This window comes from Rhinolophus hipposideros, assembly GCF_964194185.1.
Source record: "Rhinolophus hipposideros genome assembly, chromosome: 6".
Lineage (NCBI taxonomy): Eukaryota > Metazoa > Chordata > Mammalia > Chiroptera > Rhinolophidae > Rhinolophus > Rhinolophus hipposideros.
Window position 1 is genome coordinate 95,483,868 of NC_138052.1, and position 25,762 is coordinate 95,509,629.

Genomic DNA, 25,762 nt, shown 5'->3' on the forward strand with positions numbered 1-25,762 from the left:
AGGATGAATGGAGATTTTCCAGTGAGTGGGAAAGACAACTGTGTAGAAGAACTAAGGGGTTTCTAGGTTTAGTAGGGAGGCCTCTCTGACAGGAAGTTGAGCAGAGGCCTGAAGGAAGCCAGACAGTGAGCTCTGGGGATGATGGGAGGCAAAAGTTCAGATTGGATTTGTCAGCTGGCTTTCGGCTCAAGAGGGAGAAAAGTAAAGATGAACCTTGTTTTTCCTTCAAGGCTGTTAAACTGATACACTGGGAAAGGAAGCAGGAATCTGAGGGAGAAGTTGGTCCTGAGATCAGAGAGAGATGGCTCATTTGGCAGGAAGCTGGACTTGAAAATGGTCCATTGTGGCAGGGTCTGAACTCACCAGAACGTAACCTGGAAGGTTAAACACTAATTACAGTAACAACTCATTGAGCATGGAGTTAACAATAACAGTTTCTGATCTAAGCAACATCTCTTTAGCGGCGCGAGCGCTATGACATTGTGAGATAAGGAACAATCTCAAGGCCACGTGGCTGCTGAGTTCCAGCCCTGCCACATCCAGGCCTCTCAACTCTGGAGCCACCCTCTTCCCACCACGTAACGCCTCCAGCAGTTAGACATGCTGGCAAGCTGGGACACTCACACAAAAATGGGAGGTGGGTCAGACACCATGACAAAATTCATGCACAAGACGAAAGACTGTGACAGATCAAATGTGGGCAGCACCCCTTTCCTGATAATGCAACAGAAGTTGGTGAACTTAATTCAAAACCAGGCAACTAAACAGTGGTACAAAGAGGCCACATTTCTTTTATACAGGAAGGTATTCAAATGCCACAGAGTGGTGGGCTATACACCTACGTCTATCTATTTACACATATAATGTGCAACAGGAAGAAGACAGCCAGAGGATCCAAGAACAAACTAGATGTTCCTGCAGCAAATGATTAGTGACAAGCATAGAGAGAAGAGGGAGCACGCGTGGAGTATAAATTGCAGAGGTCAGAGCAATATCGAGCTGTGTCAGCCTGGGTGGTAGAGGAAGGAGAGGTCATCTGCTGGGACTCCAGGAGAGAAAGCCTGCGGTGGTGGCAGGCATAGGGAGGGCAGAAAACTTTAGACAAGGGACCTCTTTTCAGGTACCTCATGTCTCATAAAAGGAACGAAAATCCAAACCACACTGAGATCCTTTTTTTCACTTATGACATTGGCAAAAACAACCGCAAAAGTTTGACAAGCTACTGCTGAAGCTGAGGAGCAGCAGGCAGCCCCCATCATTGATTCCTTCCCCATGGGAGCAGTTTGGCGATATCTATCAAAGTAAAAGACAAATGTGCTTTAGCCCAGCCACCTCGTCTGTAGGAATTTGGCCCACAGATGGCTTGCATGGGTGGGAGTGGCTGTGGGCAGGTGACTGACTGCCGCATTGTCCGAGATCAAGCCATTGAAGACAATGGGGTGTCTCTCGACCAGGAACTGGTCACACCAACTAGAAAATTCTAAACCTTTCCACAGACGGGATAAGATGCAGGCGTTAAAGCAAGAAAGAGGAGTCTATAGGCTGATCAAGAAAGGATCCTAGGATAGTTCAAGATGAAAAACAAGGACAGAAGAGCATGTATTATGTTTCCATCACTGTACAAGGAGGAAATACATTCAAACTTATTTGGATATGCCTAAAATATGATGGAAGGAGTGACAAGAAACTAGCCTCAGTGGTTATATATCCCAGGGGCGTCAAAAAATGTGTACACATTTTAAGAGATGTTATCTAGGTATTACTCTGTGAAGTTGAATTGAATTATGAGAGCAACATTTGCTCAAAAGATGGCATTAATCAAATGAATGCTAGCATCACCATGTGACAGGAAGGACAGTCAAAGAAAACGGCGGAAGCATAGTTGTCGTTTGAGGAGCGTAAGATGCTTTTGAAGTGGAACATGAAATTCGAGAACGTTGTGGAAGTACAACGACAACAGAGGCGAGAGCACGCAACAGCACCTCCAACACGCCTGACAACTGCACACATTAGTGGTAAGTGTGAGACGCATGGTACTGTGTGAAGAAATTGAAATGGCATGCGCAGCGACACAAGTGGGCACTTTGGTCAGCGTTGCTCAAGCAGTAGTTGACTGTAATCAGAAGTGTCTGGACGCTGATGGGAACCACTTTGAGCACCTCTTGTAACTGCAGAAGTCAAACATGACTTGTATTCATTTTTGTTATCAGTGTATATTAAGTATTACAGTTTTAATAGTTTTTCCCTTTCTTAAAACGTGTATACATTTTTTTGGCACCATATATTTACTATAGGACAAAGCCTGGGCAAATGGGGAATGGGATGGGGCGGGGAACAGACTTTCAACTATATACCTTTCAATAGTTTTTTATTTTTTAAAAAGCAATGTCAGTGTATCAACCTATTCAAAAATTAAATAGAGAAATCTTTTGAAAAAAATAAATAAGGCAGAATCTTAAATACAGAAATGAATCACTTCCAAAAACTGAAAGAGACAGAGGAGTTATGGGATCTGACCCAGAAGCCCCCCCAAACCCCTCCTGTGCAGCAGGGAAGGGGGTTTGGATAGAGGAAAAACGGTAGCCATGATGGGGGGAAAAAGAACTATTTTATGTTTCTATCTTCAAAAATCGAGATTTTCCCCAAAAATCAGACAGAGTATAAGAATGAGTTGTTAAAAGAGGTGTTTTAATTCCCAGATAAAATGTTCTCAGAGTGATTTAAATAAAACAGAGGCAATTTCATAATCATGAGGCAGTCTTAATACAATATAACACATCAATGGATTAGTGATAAAATTAAATACCAATCTTCTGGAAAGACCTTTAAAAGTGAGATGGAAAAGTGAGAAGGAAAATTCATAATGATAAAGAGTACTGTGCGTATCACAAATACAATGATGCTGGAAAACCAGAGCAGGATCTTGTTCTCATTATTATTGACTGTTTCTTGGGGTTTGGCCAATGTAATGAGACATAAAACAAGTGTGCTCAGAAAGAAAGATGAAATAAACATAATTTGCTGCTGATATGACATATATATGCCTAGAAAACCCAAAAGAACCAAGTGAAACTATTGGAATTGCAAAAAATTCAGCCCAGGACCAGAATAGGATAGATTCACTACATGTCAACAATAACAAGAAAGTAGTAGTAACAAAACCAGAAAACACAGGGTAACCACGTTAATGAATACAAGCACCCTATCTAAAGGAAAAACCTGAGAGATGGAAGGAGACCTGCATGTCTAGAGAAGCATGGGTTTTTCTTGGATGGGAAAATGACATAAAAAATATGTCAATTCTAACTTAAAAAATATGTCAAGTTAATGTATAGTTTTAGTACCATTGCAATTTAAAAATTCAAATTAAAAACACTCATTGGAATGTTTTGATAAAATGATTATGAAGTTCATCTGTAACATAGACCAGCAAGATTAGCTCATTTTTTTGAGCAACATAGGAAATGAAGAGATTCTACTTCTTATAAATATCATAAAATGCTACAATAATAAAAGGAATATGGTAATAACACAAGGTCATCACTCTGTAAAACAGAATGGCCATCCCAGAAATGAATTCTTAGCTATAAAAATGTCATTCTATAGAAGAGGCATCACAAACATTAAACAATGGAGGGAATCACAGAACCAGACAAAAAACATCACCAGGAATGAAAACTATAGACCAATATTTTTTATTGATACAGATAAAAAAGAATCCTCAACAAAATGGTAGCAAATTAACCAGGAAAATATAAAAAGGACAATGAACCATGAAGGAGTAGAATTTATCTCCGGAATGCAATGTTGTTTTGATGTGCAAAAATGAATTAATGTGACACCACATCAATGGAATAAAGGACAAAAACCACATGATCATCTCAATAGACATTTGACATCAAATAGCATTTGAAAAAATTCAACACCCTTCATGATAAAAATAATCAACAGACCAGGTATAGAAGAAAATTTCCTCAACCTGATAAAGGGCATCTATGCAAACCCCACGACTAATATCGTACTTAATTGTGAAAGACTGGATGTGTTCCTGTAAGGTCAGGAAGAAGTTAAGGATGCCCATTCTCACCACTACTATTCAACATTGTAATGGAGAATTAGTCGAGAAAAAGAAATAAAAGATACTCAGATTGAAAAGGAAGAAGTTAAACTCTCTGTTTCCAGAAGGCACGGTCTTGTGTCTGTAAGATCCTAAGGAATCCCCTAAAAAACTATTGGGGCAAACAAGTTCAGTAAGATTGTGGGATATAAGACCGATATTCAAAAATCAATTGTATTTCTGTACAGTAGGAATGAAGAAACCAAAAATGAAATTCAGAAAAGAATTCCATGTACAATATTATTAAAAAAAAAAACCAAAAAACAGAATACTTGGAAACACATTTAACGAAAAAGTATAAAACATATTCTGAAAACTATAAAATATTATTGAAAGAAATCAAAGAGGACCTAAATAAATGGAAAGGCGTCCATTTTCATGCATCAGAAAAATGAATAGTGTTAGGATGGTATTACTCCCCAAGTTGATTTACATATTCAACACAATCCAAATCAAAATCCCGGCTGACTTCTTTGCAGAAATTGATAAACTGATCCTAACATTCATATGGAAATTCAAGGGAGCAGTGCCAAAAAATTCTTGAAAAAGAAGAATAAATCTGGACTCACTCTTCCTGATTTCAAAACCTACTACAAAGCAACAGTAATCAAGACAGTGTTGTGCTGACGCAGAATAGACATGTAGGTCAATAGAGTAGAACTGAGAATCCGTAAATCAATCCATGTATCTATGGCCAATTGATTTTTGACAAGGGTGCCAAGACCATTCAATGGGAAAAGAATAGTCTTGTCAACCAGTGGTGCTGGGACAATTGAGTATCCACATGCAAAAGAATGCATTTGTATCTCTACCTCACACCATATACAAAAAGTAATTCGAAGTGGATCAAAGACCTAAATGTAAGAGCTAAAACTATAGAACTGTTAGCAGAAAACTTAGATGTAAATCTTCTTGCATTGGATTGGGCAATGGTTTCTTGGGTATGACACCAAAAACACAAGTAACAAAAACAAAAAGTTGGAGATCATAAAAATTTTAAACTGTGCTTCAAAGAATACCGTCAAGAAAGTAAAAAGACAATTCACAAAATAAGAGAAAAATTTTGCAAGTCACATATCTGATAAGAGACTTATATCTAAACTCCACAAGAACTTGTACAACTCAATAATAACATTATAAGTAACCCAATTAAAATATGGGCAAAGGATCTGAATAGACATTTCTCCAAAGTAGACATACAAATGGCCAATAAACACGTGAAAACTTATTCAATATCATTAGTCATCATGGAAATGCAAATGAAAACGGCAACGAGATCTATTTCATACCCACTAGCATGGCTATAATCAAAAAGACAGATAATAACAAGTGTTGATGAGGGTGTGGAGAAACTGGAACCCTACACTCTTGATGGAAATGTAAAATGGTGAAGGCACTTTGGAAAATAAGCTGGTAATTCCTCAAAAAGTTAAACATAGAATTACCATATGACCCAGGAAGTATATGACCCATTCCTTCCATGTGACCCACTCCTAAGAATATTCCTGAGAAAAATGAAAATATACATCCACACAAAAACTTGTCATTAAAATTGCACAGCAGCATTATTCATGACAGGCAAAAAGTGGAAACAACCCACATGTCTAACAGCTGATGAATGGGTAAATAAAATGGAATATTATTTAGTCATAAAAAGAAATCAAGTATTGATATATGCTACAACATAAATGAATCTTAAAATCCTTTTGCTAAGTGAAAGAAGCCAGTCACAAAGGATCACACACTGTATGATTTTGTTTATATGAACCACCGAGAATAGGCAAAGTCAGAGACAGAAGGCAGACAAGTCGTTTCCTAGGGCTAGAAGGGTGGTGGGGAGTGGGGAGTGAGTGATTGCCAGTGGTGACGAGATTTCCTTCTGGTGAGATGATGACAATCGTCTAAAATTAATGTGGTTGCACAACTTTGTGAACATACTAAACACCATTGAATTTCCTACTCTAAAAGGGTGAATTGTGTGGAATGCAGATTTTAGCTCCATAAAATTGTCATTGAGAAAAAGGAGGAGTGGCAAAAAAGTTTGGAATATTGGTTAGCAGTTTGAGGAAAATATCAGTTTAGATCCTCAAAATAGATTCCCTAAATAAACTCCAAAGGAATGAAAGCATTAAATATTTTTCTCAAACTGTAGAGCATTTGAAAAATGTACATACATATGGTTTGATTACTTTTTCCTCCCATTAAACAATGTGTTTTGGGGAATGTCCTACTTCAGCAAACTAGGTGTATACCTTCACTTTTCATATTTCCATAATATTCTATAAGGTGTCATTTATATTTCCATTATTTTACTATTATTTAATTTGTTCCCATGGTCTCTTTTCATGTGCATTTAAGTTAGGTTCTTTTTTGGTTTTAAGAAAGAGGCAGTCATTCAAGTTACTTAAAGAGAAAAAGAGCCTGGAAAAAGATATTAGGTTGGTGCAAAAGTCATTGCAGTTTAAAAGCTTAAAAATAATTGCAAAAACTGCAGTTACTTTTGCACCAACCTAATAGATGAAGTCTAGACTGGGCCAAGGTGTTGTGAGGACCAGCCCCTCCACCTCTGTCAGGTGTCAAAAAATAGAACATTCTGAGAAGGAATTAAATGATTCCCGAATTTTGCCCCACGATCCTGAGGAAAGCAGTGTCTCGAGACCCAGGGAGTGGAGCTAAGCAAGCTCCCTCATCGCGGGTTATGTGAACTGGACATGTGGCTTCCCCTGGGAAGCCCCTCTTCCTCAGCGGTCCTGTAAGGAGGACAAATATTACCTCAGTCCTGGGACGAACGCGGAATGCACGGGGCTGGCACTCAGTGAGTGGTAGCTATTTTCTTTGTGATTTATTATACAAATTACCACAAGGACATACTATTTCCATCTATAAGTATAACATATATTTATATTTATATTTCACCCAATGCAGCATAAATTGAAAAGAGTACAAAAGAAAGAAGAATGAAAGGACGGGGACATAAAACTTAATGAGGGATGAAGTTAAAAAATTCCTACTATAAACTTTTGCTATGGATGAGCCCAAATACCGTAAGCCTCCTAGCAGCCAGCATGGAAAGGGAAATGTGTCAGTGACTCCTCCTACTGCGTTCAGGGATAAAAACCACCAGTCGCTCAGGAGAAAGTGTGTTAGTGCTAAGGCTGGTTAAGGGATGTCTCTCAAGGGGTTTTATGGAAGTGCAGCGCAGTGATTTTCAAACTTTTAAGAGCTTATTAAATATATGGATTCTTGGACCCCGTGCCCGGAATTTAGACTGAATAAGGGTGAAGTGGGTCCCAGGGATGTGCATTTTGGAGAGTGTCCTAGGTGATGCATGGACCCCTGTCCTTTCGGTCCTTCTACTGGACTCACAAAGCTCACACAAGCTCATGCAAACAGGTTTAAGACTCTTCCTTTGTGCCTCCTTCAGTGTCAGCTGATGGCTTCACACAAAAACACAACCAAGCTGGTGTCATTCTGCAGGTGACAGAGTGCAGGCTTCTGCCTGGTTGGGAGATTGCAAAGGAGACGTGGACTCTCCATCTTCCTCTCGGTGGAGGGTCTGACAAACATTTGGTGCGATCATCTTGAAATGGCGCTCCCAGAGAAGCATATAGAGGTGGCTCGTGTGTGCTGCCTCTTATCTACCCAGTTGGAGTCGACTAGGGGGTCAGGGAGAGTCAACACCCTTCAGGAAAATGAGGGGACAGGAATCCTCCAGGAGGACCAAGATTATCTCGTAAAGAACATTGTTTTGACTCTATTCTAGACCCCAGGCAGACAGACGATGGAACCACAGAGCTCAAATCTTGATGTCAAGGCCCCGAAGTGTCTAGCCTGGAAAATTCCTTGGCAGGTGATTCTTCTTTTGGCCTCCAAATCACAGCCCAACACCAAAGTAAAACATCCACAGAGTGTCCCCTTGTGCAGCATTACTTCCTGGTATCCCTTCCAAGATAAACACTTGGTCAAATATCCACCAAGGTAATTGAATGAGGCCTCTTGTTCTCTGCAAATATTGTCTATAAACCAGGAAAAAAGTGGGAGCAGTGGTGTTTACCAAAAATGGCAGCATTCTTTTCTAGGTGTGATGATCAACAGTTCTTCTTTCTGCCTTTAATTAGGCAGCTTGTTTCATCGTCCGTCTACTGAAGCCACTTTTAGGTTGTTTATAAAATGGTTTTGGCCAAGATTAAAAGGATGTCCAACTTTTTATTCTCTGAAACAGGGGGACAATGAAGAGAGAGCTGGCACTTCTATTTTACTCTTTCATATAGTTAAAAGCAAGTTTAAGCAGAGTAGAATACCGAAAGTATCCATATTTAACTTGTTTCTATTGTCTCTTTGAACGTGAGTTAAGTGAGCCTTTTTTTTTTGGTTTTAAGAAAGAGACAGTCATTCAAGGGTACAGATTGCTGGATGGTGACACACCATGGCACAACATCCAGACCCAGGAGGGCGTCACCAGCACTCCAGAAAGCCTCCGTGCCCCTCCCCTCCCCTGCCCCAAGGGTAACCGCTGACTTCTAACAGCGGGGGTTAGTTTTGCCTGCTTGGGTGCTTGGTGTAAATGGAATCCTTCAGAATGCTGTCTGCTGAGTCTGACTTCTTTCCGTGGCGTCAGGCTTATGAGATCCATCCACGCCGTCTCACGCTGTTGCAGAGGAGTTGTTCTCATTACTCTGGAGCTATGGTCCTCACTCTGGAACGGGGCTCAGAATCACCGGAGAGTTTAAAACCCAGGTGCTGGGCCCCACCCTCAGAGTCTGTGGTGCAGGCAGTCTACGATCAGCAGAGGATTTGTGTTTCTAACACACTATCAGCTGCTACTGCTGCTGGTCGGAGGACCTTGCCATGAGGACCACCTCTATATTCCGGCAAATCCCCTTTCTTCTGGAAAACGGGTCTGGGCTTGTCTTTATCGTTGCTTCCAGAATCGTTGAGGGGCGACACTGAGCCACAGATGTGGCAGAGGGAGGGGCAGTATGCAGCCTGTGTTCCCAGGTGGAGGGCCAGACCAGTGTCCTGAGCTGGTGCTGGTCTCTGTTGTTAGCCAGGGTAGCAGAGAGGGTTTCGCTTTTCTGCTGCCGTCCTCTTCCTGACCAGGACCCCTGAGATTTGGATCTTTGAGGCTTCCGGGCTTATGAGCTGGACACATTAGAGCCTGGGCTTTCTGGCTACTCCAGGAGTGGGCAGGATATGGCAGAGAATTCCAGAACATAAACTGGCTCCCAGTGTCCTCCTGCACACAACACCAATTGGCTCCTTCCCTCCCCCACCCCTGACACTGTCACCGGCTGGACAGCAGGCCATCCCTAGCCCTCAGAGGGGGCTTGGGTGAGGGACTCACTTCCTCCTCCTCTTTCCGATGTCTGTCATCTTCCCAGGCTTTATACGCGTGGGGGCGAGTCTCCCAGTGCCCGGCCTCCGGCCTCTCCCTCTCCTCCCTGCCTCCCAGCTAACATGGGAAGCACGTCCACCCCTCTTTCAGCTTCCGTCCTCCATCCTTCTCTTCTCCCACCGCTCCCTCTCGGGGTCTTGTCTGCTGCCAGGGCTTTAACCGGCTGCTCTTTCCAGAAGGCCATGCCCTCCCTCCAGGCTGTATCTGATGGTCACGTCCCTGCCTGGAATCACTATGCCGCTAGTCGTGCACTGTGTCTGGGAGAGGGCGCCCTGGGGGACAGGGGGAGGCTTCTGGCCGCCCACAGCCACCCTTCCCGGCAGTTTCTGAAGAGGACAGGTTGCAGGCGACAGGGCAGTCAACTTGACGTGCTGAGGACAGCAGGGATGCGGGCCAGAAGGCAGTGGCTGAGGCAAGCCGTGCAGGGAGAGGAATGGCCAAGAGCTGCAGGCACCGGTCCTGCTTCCCGGAACAGATTACAATGGTCTTGTTTCAGGCACTTTCCCTTTAACTGTTAGATCCTCGCAGAAGCCTTGGGAGGAGGTGGGGGTGGGGGTGGGAGGGAGGCATTATTGCTGTTACAGTCACATTTTAAAGATGAAAACTTTAAAGCCTAGAGAAACTCAGTCACTTGCTCATGGTCACACAGCTGGCAAGTGGCTGAGGCAGAATTTGAACCTGGGTCTGGCACGTCCCGGAGCCCTGCCTTGCCGCTGGGAGGAAAGCAATGGCCGCAGTGACACTGCCTGAGAGAGTGGAGGAAAGGAATGACCTGAGAGACTGCCTGCAGAGGTGGAGCATGTGCTTAGGAGGCAACAGGGTCCTTATCAAAGAGCAAAGATCAGGGACAGAGCACGTAGCAGGGGACAAGCCAGAAGCCAGGACAGACAGGCCGGCTCTCTCTGGGGGCTGAGCCGTCAGGATCCCTGGGGACTTGCGTTGGTGCCGGCTGCACTCTGTTCAGCAAACCTCCTTCTATGCTGTGTGGAGGCTACTTCATGGGGAGTTCTGGTTAGTTTGGGGACAGGGGCTCAAGTCACGTGCAGGGTGACCTCCCTGAAGTGACTGTGCCCCATGGTTACCACATGAGAATGACAGCCATTCCCATCTTCTTAGTGAGTGGGGGATAGGTGGGGTGAGTGGCCTCCCTGTGCAGCCCAATAAGTGTTGGGTTGTCTTCTCCCTTCCTGTGATGTGTCAGGCTGAAACCGTGAGGCCCCTGCAGCAGAGGGGAAAATGAGGTGTGTTCCCCCCAGCACGTCCTGGCCGGGCTCTGGGGATGGGTCCCCTCAAGCTCTCAACACACCCTCGCTCCTCACCTTCCTATCTGTAGGGGGATGGTACCCACCTAGCTCACATGGGGTTGAATCAGGTAGTCGTGTCCCCAGTGGGTCTGCCCTCCTGGGCCCAGGGTCATGAGGCGGATGTGGGTCCCTAGCACAGGACCCAGAGAGCAGGCAGGAAGGAATTTCCCAACATCCCCCAGCATCCCAATGTGAGCACACCCCTCCTCCAGCTTCTCTTTCCTTCTGGAAATGTCTCTCATTTGTGCAAGGATTAAATGAGCTTATGTTTCTGGCATTACATCCACACGCCATAAATGATAGTCCCAGGCTGCTAGTTTTACTCTTTGCAACTAAATGAGTGATCCGCTTATTTAAATTGTTTTTACTTTTTGATATAAAAAGAATCCAGATTATAAAATGTCTATAATGTTCAATGTAAGAAGCAGGTATGGCATTCAGAAAAACGAACCGAAGGTCCGTCAGAACCACAGCTCTGTCCCAGCGAGCGAAATCTATGCCTTGTCTCTGAAGACTGGTTGGCTGGTGGCAGCTCCCGAGAGCCCCATTCCCTCTGGTCACATCAGTGACAATATCCACTTTCAGCTGGGTGGGGGAGGAGAGGGTTCAACCTACTTTCTCCAAGTGAAGCTGGAGCTATGTGCTGCCGTGTTTTCAGGTTTTAAGAGAACTTTTCCCTAATTAATGGAAGCTGACCTTCTTTTACATCCCCGCCATCAGACAGGCTGTGATCAACAGGAGGGAGTGAGCTGGGGACAAGCCACCCCAGCTGGCCACCGCCCTTGGCAAGCTCCCACCCTCCTGTGGGCCTGGCCAGAGGGAGGCCAGCCAGGGCTGCCAAGCTCCCAGTCACAGGGCAAAATAGACACTACACAAAAGTGGGCAATGTCATTCCCACAGCCAAACAGAGACCTTTATGTGCAGGAAGCTGCACAGGAACACTGGGTCTTTGTTGGGTTCTAGCTGTGGGGCCATTTGCATGTCGGGGTTGCTATGAATGCACCTATCAACCCATAACCTAGAGGATTTATAAAGAGGCCTGCTACAAATGACAAGGCCACTCCTGGTGTCTTAGTCAGCTCAGGCTGCCTTAACAAAATGCCAGAGTGGCTCGAACAAGACATTTGTTTTCTCACAGTTCTGGAGGCTGGAAGTCTGAGACCAGGGTGCAGCAGAGTGTGGTCAGGTTCTGGTGAGGGCTCTCTTCTTGACCTGCAGACAACCACCTTCTTATTATGTCCTCACGTGGCCTTTCCTGGGTGTGTGCATGAGGTGAGAAGGAGATGGGGGGAGAGAGAAAGAGAGGAAGAGGGGGAGATGGAAGGAGAGATAGACAGACAGACAGACAGACAGACAGACAGACAGATAGATAGATGATAGATAGATAGATAGATAGATAGATAGATAGATAGATAGATAGATGATAGATAGATAGATATGAAGGGAGAGAGGGAAAGAGAAGGAGAGGGAGAGAGAAGGAAGGAGAAAGAGGGAAAGAGGGAAGAGAGAAAGAAAGAAAGACACAGAAAGTGAGTGACTATGCTCTTCCTCTTCTTATAAATTCACTAATCCCATTACAAGGGCCCCACCCTCATGACCTTCTCTAACCCTAATTACCTCCCAAAGGCCCCATCTCCAAATACCATTACATTAGGGGTTTGGAGTTTAACATAGGAATTGGGGGGAGGGATGGGAGGGTACATGAACATTCATAACAATTGGCAAAGAAATGAAGGGGATACTTGCATTTCTGGTTGGGAAAATCTGAATCCCAACTTGATTTGTCAAAATGGCTCTGGGCAACCAGAATTTGTACCAGAAGACAGCTATCCTTCCCTTCTGCTCCAGAGCCCTTCCTAGAGAGTTTGAGCCAGCCTCAGCCCCAGGAGGAGGACCCTGAGTGCCAGTACCCCCAGCTCACCCGCCCCATAACTGACCAGAACAAAGTGGACCGTTGACCCAGGAGGAGTCAACCCAGAGGCTGGGCTGAGCCAATCAGATTCCTTTTTCCAGAATGAAGATTGACATGGAAACAGATCAGTGAGCGAAGACTCTGGGCTAGTCGGTCATGGGGTTGGGGGAGGTATTTTGAACTGGCCAGGATGGGCCAGGTATATATGTAGCGAGAGAGAGAGAGAGAGAGAGAGAGAGAGAGAGAGAGAGAGAGAGAGAGAGAGAGAGAGTTTCCATTTCCCATTCTGGTTCCTGCTCTCAGCAGGCGAGGGTGTTAGTTTTTCCTTCAGTTCCTTGTATTTTCCAATAAAATCTCTTAAAGGATTGTTCTTATCCTGGCTTGAAGGGATTCCTGTGGATTAGTCCCCAGCGGTCCAAAGCTAGACTTCCTGATTTGTGGTATATCTAGGTTTTCAACACTCCAAACTGGGAACTGAGGTTGACCTGGTCAGTTGTGTCTTTGTGTCCTCGGTGGGTTCTGTCCACTCACATGCTAAGCACGGCTGTGTCTGCCTGTGCTAGGCTCCAGGTCATGAGACAGATGTGGCCCCCTCGCTTGGGCCCAGAGAGCAGGCAGCAGGGAATTTCCTGACATCTGCCATCATCCCAACCATGAGTGCCCCTCCTTTGGTTTCTCTCTTCCTTCTAGAATCTTCTGTCATCCGTGCAGTGCTGGAAGCATTCCAAGTGCCTTTGCGCACCTCCTGATGTGATCCTGTGATCTCCCCACAGGCCTGTAGGTCGGGGAGAGGTAACTCAGGCCCGGAGGAAGCTTCACTGAGGCAGAGGGTAAACTGAGGCATGAAGGCCTGGGCTATCGGGATCAAGACCTGGGGGATGTGCCTGGGCCTTTGTGGTGGGGAGAGGGGAGAAGGAAGAGCCAGACAGCAGAATACTGGAGGGATGTGGGAGAAGACAGGGCCGTGAGGACCATGGGGGCAGAGAGGCCGGGATTTCTGCTTTGGTTTGGGGGAGTGAGTTACACAGCAGGAAATACCGCACTTTTTAAAAACCAACAATAGTGGCAGAGACCTTGAGGGGCTGTGGTTGCTTTCAACACTCTCGTCTAACATTTTCATCAGATTTGGATGAATTTGGACGGTCCCCTGTTCTCCCCCCGGTTGCCTGGGATTTGAACCAGTGGCTGCAAGCTGGTTTTAGGAGATACATCAGCCAAACATTCAAAAAGTTAATATTCTGTATTTTAGGGGAAAAAAATCCAATTAACACATCTAACCTGCGATTTCACAGATATTAATCCTTAGGATGAAAATAAAAATAATTTCATTTAAAGCGGATCTGTAGAAAATATTAATAGCACAGCTGGTACATGGATATGTTAAAAACGGTAGATGTGGGAAGTGAATGATTGACATTCCAGAAACACCGACTTTTAATTACCTGGATGAACCAGACACCACATAGTTCAGTTCTCTTCTGAACTGATGCTTTCTTCCCTCTGCACACCAGACCCCTGGGGGAGGGAGGGAGCAGTGCTGCCTTGTCACTAGCCCAGTAAGGGTTCTGATGACCCCCTGCTCTGCTTAGCTTTCTGAAAGTGAAACCCAGTGAGTCTGAAAATCTCCTGAAATGTGTGCAGGGGTGTGTGTTTGCACACTGTGGGGAGGGGAGGGGTCCATGGCTTTTATGAAGCCCCAGGAGAGTGAAGGCCATTGCCCTCTGAGGTGCCTGCCATTCCGTTTCTCGGACACTTACTTGTTTGTATTCATGAATCCATGTACTTTTGATTATAAATAACCCAAACTTTGCCAGGTGGTTGGCAGAGTGTATTCAATGCATAGAGAACGGCTCTGGCGGGTGTTTGAGGCCTGCCCACACTAAGGCCCTCCAGGACCCAGCTGGGGGCCACCTTAGGAAGGGAAGGCTGCCCAGCCCCCAGACCACAGCAGCACAGGACATTCTCTGCGCAGGGCCGGGATCCCTGCCTTTTTCTGATTCTTCCTGATACTTGCAGTCTCCCCCTTAAGGGTTCTCCTCTCATCCCTGCCCACTGGGCTTTGGCCATGGCTTTCAGCTTAGGCTGACCCTTGGGTTTAAACCCATGGCTCTGCCTGGTGCCAACCCTGCCTCTTCCTCCAGTTCCTCTATCCTCTAAGGCCCCACTCATTCCTGGGGGCCCAAGATGCCCGTCCACGCACAGCCCCGCCCCCACTGAGGGGGTTTATCCACTGACCCCTTCCTCTATCTGACTACGCTGCTGGCTTTGATGCTGGAGGAAGGCGCCATGAGGCTAGAAATGTGGGCGGCCTCTAGAGGCTGGAAAAGGCCAGGAAACATTCGCCCCCTAGAGCCTCCAGCAGGAACGCAGTCCTGCCCCCACCTAGACGTCAGTCCAGTGAGAACCATTTTGGACTTCTAACTTCCAGAACTGTAAGGTGATCATTTGCGTTGTTTGAAGCCACTATGTGTGTGATAATCAGTTACAGTGGTCAGAGAAAGCTAACACTCTTCTCCAGATGGACCCCCAAACCTAGGAGGTGGGCCCACCATTGACTTCCTCAAGCTCTTTCTATACCAGCATCTACCAAACTAGTTTTTCAAAACAATTTGAAGCCTCAGCTAGGTTTGCCAGAAAACAAATGCCTTCACTTATCAAGAAATACTATTCACTGGAGGGAAATAATCATCGGGTCCAATGCGCCCACACCCCGAGGGAAGCTCTGAGGGGTGCATTGTCTTCCGCGTGGACAGCAGGCTGGCCAGAATGGTGCCACTGAATGAAGGACTTGCTCAGAGTCAGACACGTCAGAGCTCTTGGGGCAGGTGGGGTGAACTCTCCAGAGGACCCCAGTTCTCTACATTTGAGGGTTCTCTGTACACATTCGTGTTTAATGCTCAATGTTCTAACTATGTGAACTAATCTCTCCTTACAGCTTAAAGTCAACCATTGTATTGGAAAAAAAGGATCCATTTTCTTTCTCCAGGCCTATCAGGATAATAACAGCTAACATGGTGAGTGTAAGCACTTTCTATTCATCATCTCATTGACCACTCGGGGCGATCTTATATGATTGTTACTGTCCTTGTCCTATTTCCCCCATTTTTGCAGAGGACATGGAGATTCAGAGAGGTTAACTGATTCAGCCATGGTCACACAGCCAGCCGTGGTAGAGGGAGCCTGGCTGTGGCAAAGTGATGAAGAGCATGATTTCTAAACTATTTCTCACCACCTTTCGTTTAGAACATTGTGACTTAAAAAAACAGTCTTTCCTGAGAACACAGGAAAGGCTCACAATATTATAGAGAATTCAGTGAGGAATCAAAGTAGGCAGAGAGCCAGCCTGGGGCTAAGCAGTTACACGAGGGCCACCTTACCCTCCACAGCCTGTGCCTGCGGTTAAAAGGTGCTACTTTATTTTGGAAATTTCTGTGATATTTCTCCAGCGAACACACAATCAGCATTAATAATGTTTCTCCAAACATAGCCTCGTTGGGTCTGTTTATCCTACACTGAGCATCCAGATGACTTCCTTTTGACCCTGAGTTAGCTCTCCATGTCTTACCCTTGACTTGGAAACCAAGTTAGCCAACTGCAAGTGGCTTTGATCTTGACTCTGAACCAGTTCCAAAGAGGCCAGAAAACTATAGGAAGAAAGTCCAGGCAACTGCTCTGATAGCTCAGTCACTAGGAACAATTATCCATGTGCCAGGTGCCTTATTAATCAAGAAACAAAGAACCTTAAAATCATTTTAAAGTTCAAAGCTAACTTCCTAAAAAGGGACTTAGCAGGACACAAGGTTTTCCCTCCAGCGTTCAAGAATCTACCAAGGAATGTTTTTATCACTCAGATGAGAGCAAAGAGTATGTTATAGATGTACTCGCTTTCATGAGTGGATTTATACCTTCGGAACATCATGAAAAATAAAGCCCATTGTGCCAGGGTTTTATCATCTTAAAATACTTGGAAGTTTTTCATCCCATTAGTGAGAGTTAATGGGAAACTGTTTTGGCTCGGGGAGGCCTAGCAAAGCAGCTGTGAGTAGGAAACTGGGTTTTCTTACTCATTGGGGCAGCAGTAAAAGCGGGCAGGGGCCTGGAATGAAGATGGGGAGCTTGGGAGAGGGGCAGGGGGGTTGTCCATCTTACCACGTCTTGTCACTGTTGGCCCAGAGAAAGCGTGCAGCAAATACTGACTGACTGGCTGAATGAGGCTTTCTCTAAGCAGTCAGTCTGCGTGGAGCTCGTGGTTGTGCTGGATTGAAAACGTGAGACAAGCCGGTCATATTCACTTGTGCACGAGACTGAGCCATGCTCCCCGAGCACTAATTCTTGTCACTTCCGGGCAGCACCTGGGGGGCAAGGTCCGCAGGCCTAGCTTGCATCCCTTCCTTATCTGGGCTGGTCCCTGTCCCCTGGGCTCCCCTGGGCTCTCGTCCAAGCCTTTTAAGCTGCTCGTTCTCTAGAGAACATGTTTTAAAGGGTCTGTCTCTGGTAGGAGACATGCTCATTAATTAGTACTGAATCAGCACCCCATTTTATAACTCATCAAAGACCTAGATAATTGATAGTCAGAGCTTCTAGCTGTGGGAGACTCCAATGCTGATGGCGAAAGCTCAGCCAAACATGAAGATGACTGAGGCCACCCGGCCAGTGCTGGAAGAACGGAAGTGAGGGCTGAGTGTCCGCTGAGACACATTGGCCAGCGAACCCCCACTGTAATCTCTGGGGGCCTTTGGGGTCCAGGCTTCATGGGTAAAGGGCCACACCCCTCCGCCTTCCTTCTGCTCCAACAAACCTGTCAACCAGCATCCTTTAAACAGGCGTCCTGCTTCTCTAGGTCCCTGCCTCTGTTTCCCCCAGCCCCAGGTCCTGTAGGGCTCCTGTTCTACCTTGTTAAAACCCTGCTGTCCCTTTCCTGGGAACGTGCCCTCTGCAAGTGTGCTATGTAAAGAACTTGCAACATTCAATTAGGGTAAGTGTGAAAAAATTACTACCTTGTTTTCAAGTTATAGAGCCTTGCTTTACATAAAACCATACCTCTCAGCTCTTCTCCTCTTGTAAAATAATTAATAAGTGATGGAAGATTGTTTGCAATGCTCCGCTCAAAGGTCACCTCCTCCATGCCGGTCTCCCTGATATCCTTTTGATGATCCCTGCCTTATTCGAGCATGTGATTTTTTTTTTTTCCTATTCCAAAGGTAAGGTGAGGTAGAAAGATTGAGAGATAGCTTGACCCAGGTTCCCAGACACCCAGGTCCTTAATCAGCCACCTAACGGGTGCTCCCAGCAAATGCCCCTTCTTTGGTACTTAAAGCGGTTGTGCAGACCCAGTGTGATCTCCCCAGGAGTGGGGCCTCAAAAACTGCTATCAGCCAAGGAAAGGAGGGCTGGCTGACAGGCTTCCCTGGGTATTTCTTCTTGGGCCAGAGACTCTGACGGTTCCAAAAGTGGGGAAAGGTGAGCCCAAGATGATGAGATAGAAAATTCCTCCTGAGGCCCAGACTGCTCTGCCCCAGGAGCCCCCCTGCCAAGGGGGCATCTGAATAGAGATGGCTCATAGTCTCATGGATGTACTCCCTGCTCAACTGGGCGACATGCCTCTCAGACCTCTGACCCTATAACCACCTTGGGGTGAGGAGGGCCTTCTGTGGCTCCTTCATGGAGAGAGGGCCTCTAATCTGGCCTTGGGCTTCTGGTTCTCCCCCTGTGCCCCCAGCCCCTCCCCTGCCAAGGTGCTCAGCAGTTATTTGATGAAGGAATAAAGGAAGAGATTTTGCTATTTTAGGGTAGTGCTGGGGTAATCTTAGAGTGCCAGAGCTGAGCCCTTACTTGGAGAAGCGATGGACTCATGGAGGTGCAGAAAGGACCCCATCCTGGGAGATGGGGTGTCTGGTTTCGGGCTGGTAGGATTGCTGGCTGTTGAGACAAATGGTGTCTCCAGTGTCCCTGGTGGAGCCAGCAGGCGGGGCGATTAGATCTGGTCTCTTCCTCTGAGCCTCTGGGCTGGTTTGTCCACTGGTGTAGGTTTCCTGGGCTGCTCTTGCTGGGGCCAGAGAAGTCTCCCCACAGACAAGGTGAAGTTCTTAAAGGAAATGTCTTCTTTCCTCCTGGCCTCGGGGGCAGAAAGCTGTGCCATGTTATTTGCACTATCATTGGGGTTACCCACGCCTCTTCTGGGGGGAGCCCCTCTAAGGGAGGGGTTTTCAAGAAATGTGGACTCCAGGAAAGGGTGCGGTTGAGAGTGGGGTCGAGGGAGGTGGTCTGTTGTCTGCTTTCATGGACCAAAAAGCTTAAGAAACCCACGGAGACACTGATTTCTTTGCTCTTGGTACAGTGATGCCAAGGGCAGCTAGAGATGTGGCAGGAGTAAAAAAGGAAGGGAAAATCTGAGGGAAGATGGAGCAGGAGAAGGGGAGGGAGGACAAAAATGTGACAGGGGGTGGGAAAGCGAGCGTGGCACATTCCCACCAGTGGTCTTACTGCATTAACATAAGCATTTTTCCAAAAGGCAAATATGTTTGCTAATCATCTGAACACGGCAGAACTGTCCAAAGTCAGGCACCCCAAATCTCAGTTCTATTTAGATACTGGCAGTGTGAGAATCCTAAACTTTAAATCAAAACAGAAAAGAAGAACCTCTCCCTATCTCATCCAAGAAAGCAGTGTCCCCAGACATTTGAGCCACACACACCATGCTTTGGCTTGATACCAGCTAGGTGCACATGTCCAGAAGGGTTGGAGGGGTGGGGACTTTTGTCCTTTTGGGTGGGACCCTGAGCAGCAGGGGGCAATGTCGTGGGGTAGCACTGTCACTTTGCAGCTGACTTCCATTCCCCAAAAGGCCACAAAGCCATCTTGCCCAGAGCCACACAGCTAGTAAATTGGGGATCCAGGATTCAAACCCAGGCCAATTGGTAGCCAAATCTGGACTCTTAACCACTACCTGACCCTGAGATTTGAGCCATGGCCACGTAGCAGTCACCGTTTCTTAGCACTTCACCATTTCCACGTATATGATTAGGGCTGCAGCCATGGAGTGTGACCTGTGCACTCACAAGGCCTGCTCTTAGAAGGGCTGTTCATTTGGTTTAAGGCTCTGCTGCTGCTGTTCTTCATAATTTTTAAATTCTTAATAATTTTTGAATAAGGAATCCCACACATTCATTTTGCACGGGGCCCTGCAAAGTCTGTGGCCAGTCCTGTTTATTATCTCACCTATGCCCATGGCCATCACAGGAGAGGAGACTGAGGGAAAGATTACCCCAATTCACAGATGGTGACATCGAGTCCCGGCAGGAAGCATGGCGAGGCCAAGACTAGGCTCGATATTCTCAGGGAAATCTGGGCTCTTTCTCTCCTGCAACGCTCTCTGAATGGATGGGTAGTGGTCTTCTCTCCTTCACACACCTGCCTGGGGGCTTTGAGTCTTGCCCTGGCTGCTGCAACCTCCATTCCATCTCTTGTTTCATCTCATTTCATTAAAAAAATACCCAAACCATTTGCTTACCTGCCAGTGAGAAGCTTCTGGGGGTTGGGCCTTCCTGATGGCTCTCCCTCTCCTGTCCTCTGTCCTGTCGAGGGTCTCAGAGAAGGCTAGCTGTCCTCAGCAAGATCCACACACCCTCTGCTCTGTCCCAGAGAGCCCACAGCCAGACGCTTTGTTCTCGCCTGGAAAAGGCTCCCTAGGCAGCATTCCTGACCTTCAGACCTGCCTGGGCCCAGAGCTGGCCCCATGCCTGGGACAATCACTTCCTGGCTGGGTGTTTACCTTCCTGGGTCCATGGGCCCAGACCAGGTGGCGGCCACATACCTGACCCAGAGGCTGTGTGGGAGGGAAGGCGCCAGTCACTCTGAAGGCCTGGAATAGCTCGTACTACTCCCTGCTGTGAGGGATCCCTAATGTACCCTCGGCACACCTGAAGCCCCGCCCCTGGCCTCGGCCAGGCCGGCGAACATCTCTCCAAGCTGAGATTTGGGAAAGCACACGCGTCTTCTAGGGTTCCAGTCACTTCGCATACATGGCCATCATGCCTCAGCGTGATCACTTTCAGGTATGGGATACTCATTGCTTTGGGAGGGAACTTGCTCTATCATATTACTATCATCATCATCATCATTTAATAACTCCCTGCTCTGCAGTAACAGGGACTGGGCTTAGTATTTCACATAATCACTTTATGTAATTTTTATGTAATCTCTATGAGCAGAGAATTATGCCCACTTTAAAGATGCAGAAAAAGAGGTTCAGAGAAGTTGATCATCTTGCCCAAAGCCACACAGCAGAGAAAGAGGTTCAGAGAAGTTGATCATCTTGCCCAAAGCCACACAGCTTGTCAGATCCCCACACACTTGGGGATCCAGGATTCAAACCCAGGCCAATTGGTACCAGAATCTGAGCTCTTAACCACTACTGCCATTTGCCAAGTTTAATTGCCAGAATGTCCATCTTAAACTCAAATCAGCCATTGAATTAGGTATTGATTACTGGCAACATATTAACCCAAAACGCAGTGGCTTCAAATGACACACATTTGCTATCTCACAGCTTCTGCGGGTCAAGAATCTGGGCCGGCTTAGATGGGTTCTCTGCTCAGGGTCCCTCACTGGCTGCAGTCAAGGTGCTGGCAGGGCTGGGACCATATCCCAGTCTCCGTCCATACACACGAGGTTGACAACATTCAGTCCCTTGTGTGCTGTTTGTGGGCCTCAGCTCCTCACTGACCATTGACCTGCTGCTGCCACCCAGGCCTCTTCCCTGTGCAGCCTGTCACCAAGGTGTGCAATAGAGTCCAGGAGGACAGAAGTCACCATCCCTTATAATCTTCCCTCAGAAGTAACATCCGTCACTTTTGCTGTATTCCACTCATTAGAGGGAAGTCATCAGGTAGAGCACATGTTCTAACGTAGCGGATTGCACAAAGGCGTGTAACCAGGGATCACTGAGGGCCGTCTTTGAAAGCTGTTTATCACAGCCGTCGGAGGGCCGTAAAATAATGGTTTCCGTTTTGTCTCTGAAAGCCAGATACAAGTAGTCTCTTATCCATCCATCATCCATCCATCATCCATCCATCCATCATCCATCATCCATGCATCATCCATCCATCCAACATTTGAGGTGGACACTATAAGCCAGACTGCACGTTAGGCTCAGAAGATACCAGGATAAATATAATTACTCCATCTCCCTCACTGTCCCCCTCACCAAAGGCTCCCAGTTGAGCTTTCGCATATGGGGGTCTAAGGGGTACCCCCTGAGTATTCTGTTCTTCAGGAGTATCAGTTCTCTTTCTTTCAATTGGTCCTCATTGCCACACTCCTGAGATTCCTTTTCCTCCTGCTCACTCTCCTTTCTTTGTCTCACTTGTTGAAAAAACAATTTTAAGCACCTCCACTAAGTGCAAAGTATGAGGGTAGCTGGTGTGTGTGTGCACAGGCGTGTGTGTAGGGTTAGATCTGATTTTCTTGGCTCTCTTTCCCCTTTTCTCATTAGTAATTTTCCTGTTTCCCTTTAACTCTAGAAAGAAGTGGGGCCATAGCTTTTTGGAGACACCTCTCCCATCACATGTGCACAGGGCCCAGCCTGGAGTTGGGCCTGCAGTACAGCAGACTTTTGGGGTGTGGGGGTGTGCCTGGTGGAGCGAGGGCCGTGGGGCACAGCAGGAACCAGTTTCACACTCCTGGGTGGGCAGGGCTAGAAGGGGGACGAGGCAAACACACACCCCGGCCTCACCTGCCTACGGATCCCATCTCCTTTGGGAACTGGAATTCTAAGTCTTTCTTACAGGTGACCATTCATTTCATACATTTGTTGAGCACCTAGTAAAGTGTAGATACTTTGCAGGCTCGGGGGATACCACTGGCAACACTTCGAAAGTGAATCTCATTGTTTTTCCTCCTCCATTCCATCTCTGCTTCATAATAGAACCCCTTCAGCTCTTACCTGGACCACAGCAGTGTCCTTTAAATGAGTCTTCTGGATTCATTCTCTCCCAATTACTTACAATCCTTCCCACCCCATCCCACTCAATATGCCATGTGAATCTCCTGACGCAGCCTGAACTCATCACTTTCTTGCTCAAAGCATTTTACATAATCTCTGTTAACAGTTTCGTGAGTATTCTTCTAGAAATGTTTTTTCTATACATAATCTCTCTCTCTCTCTCTCTCTCTCTCTCTCTCTCTCTCTCTCACACACACACACACACACACACACACACACACACACACACACACACCTATGTCCTTTGTTAATTTAGGCAGGACCACAGCATGTATGCACTGGTTTGTGTCTATTGTCTTGTAGGTTTCCAATTCTGCAGACCTTGAAGTCCTTCATTCTTTTTAATGTTTGTCTGTTGTTCTGCTATAAGAATGTTCTGGGGTAATACTGAGAGCCATAGACTAAATGTTTGTGTCCTCTCAAAATTCACATGTTGAAACCTAAACCCCAAGGCGATGATATTAGGAGATGGGGCCTGTGGGGGGTGATTAGGTCACGAAAGCAGACGCCTCACGAATGGGATTAGTGCTCTTATAAAAGAGACCCCAGAGCGCTCGCTGCCCTCTGCTCTGGGGACACAGAGGGAAGGTGACTGTCTATGAATCAGGAAGTGGGCCCTCACCAGATACTGTATCTGTCAGAGCCTTGATCTTGAACTGCCCAGCCTCCAGAACTGTAAAAAATAAATTTCTATTGTTTATAAGCCCCACCCTTTCAGTCTATGGTACTTTGGTATAGCAACTTGAAGGGACTAGACACTGAGAAATCTTTTTCAAGACCTGGGATACTCCTGACCGGAAACTTTTGTGATGTTTTCGGGGTAGCAATTTTTGACAGATCATTAATGGAATTAATAATCGTAAACCAATTATTTTTAACTGATTATTATAATTGTTCATTGGCAGGAATTGAATAGTCAAGTGTAATAAGTTTAATTCATTATAAGAGAATTTCTTTTCAGATTAATAAACCTCCTGTGTTGAATTTGTGGTTGGGAGTGGGAGAGGAGAGAAAATCAAATGTCTTATAAGTTTTTTAAAAAATTGTATGGTTTTTTAAAAAATACATTTGAAATATTTAAAAGTGATAGACGAGGTCTGGTCAAGAAAAAGAACTGAGCAGAAGCATGAATAGTTATAACACCTATTGACCACCTCTGGGCCAGGCTCTGTTCTAAGCACTTTACATGAATTAACTTGTTTAATCATCACTATAATCTTATGATGAGGAAGCTAGACATGCAGATGTTAAATAGCTTGCCCAAGGTCATATGAAATTTCCTGAACACACAGAAATGGTGAATATAGAAATAGATATATATCATGTATATCAGACATATGTAATGTAAATATATATTTGATTTCAAGGGCAAGAAAGGTAAACGTCCAGGTGCCATAAATGAATAGGTAATTCTTGGGTCCTTCTCTATCTACCCTGGTGAGCTAATTCTTTTGGGACTGTTACACACATGGGCAGGGGATGTGTTTGTTCTAAGTTAATAGCTGTGGGAGAACAAGAATCAAAGCCTTTGGACCTAAACACAGACGGAAGTTTGGAGAAGAATTATAGCTCAGAAGTTTAAAAATGTCCTGGGTCATGGGTAGAAATAGAATCACCTACAAAAAAAGAGAGAGCAAGCTGGGTTTACACATGGGGCCCAAACCTCCTCCACTTGTGAGATTCGGAAATTCTACAATAGAAACAAAGAAAGTTGAGAAACCATGAGTCCTTAAGACTAAGGTAGAGATAAGTGAGGGGAGAAGTCCCCAATTTGGGGCACTCGTGGGAACACCTCTACTACCACACGCAAGACATAATTCCCACAGAAGGTGAGCTCACACACAAAAATGATAAAACATTTGAGGAAGACGGATATGAAAATGAATCTGAATGATTAAAATAGTATTATAACAAATTAGCATTTTAGGAAGTCCAATAGGAAGAAAAGCATCCCACAAAAATGGGGGAGCTGACACACCAGGAAGTGTAATCAATGGAATAATATAAAAAGAGACTTAAAAAATATATCTGTTTAAGGTGCTTAAAGAGATAAAGGAGTAAAAAAACCTACAAAACAAGAATAGGAAATCATTTTTGAAAATGTAAGACTTTTTTTTTAGAGCAGTTTTAGGTTCACAACAAAATCGAGGGGAAGGTACAGTGATCTCGCATATACCCCCTCCCCCACACATGCGTAGCCTCCCCACTGTCTACATTCCCACCAGAGCGGTACATTAGTTATCATTGATGAACTGACATTGGCACGTCATTAGCACCCAAAGTCCATAGGTTACATTACAGTTCACTCCTGGTGTTGTGTGTTCTATGGGTTTGGACAAACGTGTAATGACATGTGTCCATCTCTGCAGGATATCATACAGAGAGTATTTTCACTGCCCTAAAAATCATCCCTGCTTCTCCTGTTCTCTCTCCCCGAGCCTCTGGAAACCACTGCTCTTTTCACTGTCTCCATAGCTCTGCCTTTTCCAAAATGTCATAGAGTCGAAATCATGCAGTATTTAGCCTTTCGGACTAGCTACCTTCACTTAGCTGCATTTAAGGCAGCTCTGTGTCTTTTCATGGCTTAACAGCTCATTGCTTTTTTAGTGCTGAGGAAATTGATCTTCTGAAAAGTAAATTCAAAGAAGAGCTAAATAGATATTGTAGAAATAATGTATATATATATATATATATGTTACATTAAATATATATAAATAAATATATATTGCATATATGTATACATATATATACACACACACACACATATATATTGCAATAAAAAAACTCTTAGCTAGACACCACTTCAGATTTAGTAATTTGGAAGATGTATTTGAGAAAATCACCCAGAATGAAGCACCAGGAGGCAAAGAGATGAAAAATGTGAAAAATAAGTCAAGAGACATCTGGAGAACAAATCAAGAAAACCAAACATACATTTATTAGGCTGTTCTGAAGGCAAGAATAGAGAGCAGAGGAGAGGCAACATTCAAGTATTAATGACCGAGAAATTTTCACAATTGAACAAAAAGAC

At 45.5% G+C, this 25,762-nt stretch overlaps 1 protein-coding gene across 3 annotated transcripts in view; it reads right to left on the bottom strand.

Annotated features, from left to right (window-relative positions):
* NGEF (neuronal guanine nucleotide exchange factor) overlaps positions 1-20,451 on the bottom strand; it is a 95,830-nt gene extending 75,379 nt beyond the window's left edge. The window contains exons 1-2 of one of the 3 annotated variants that reach the window (XM_081051779.1): positions 20,239-20,401; positions 11,953-12,071 (exon numbers count right to left, since the gene is read on the bottom strand). The gene's annotated coding sequence lies outside the window, so the exon portion shown is untranslated. Of the gene's footprint in view, positions 1-11,952; positions 12,072-20,238 lie in introns of all 3 variants that reach the window. The other 2 variants (XM_081051778.1, XM_081051780.1) reach the window with 2 other exon arrangements.
* Between the last annotated feature and the right edge of the window lie 5,311 nt (positions 20,452-25,762).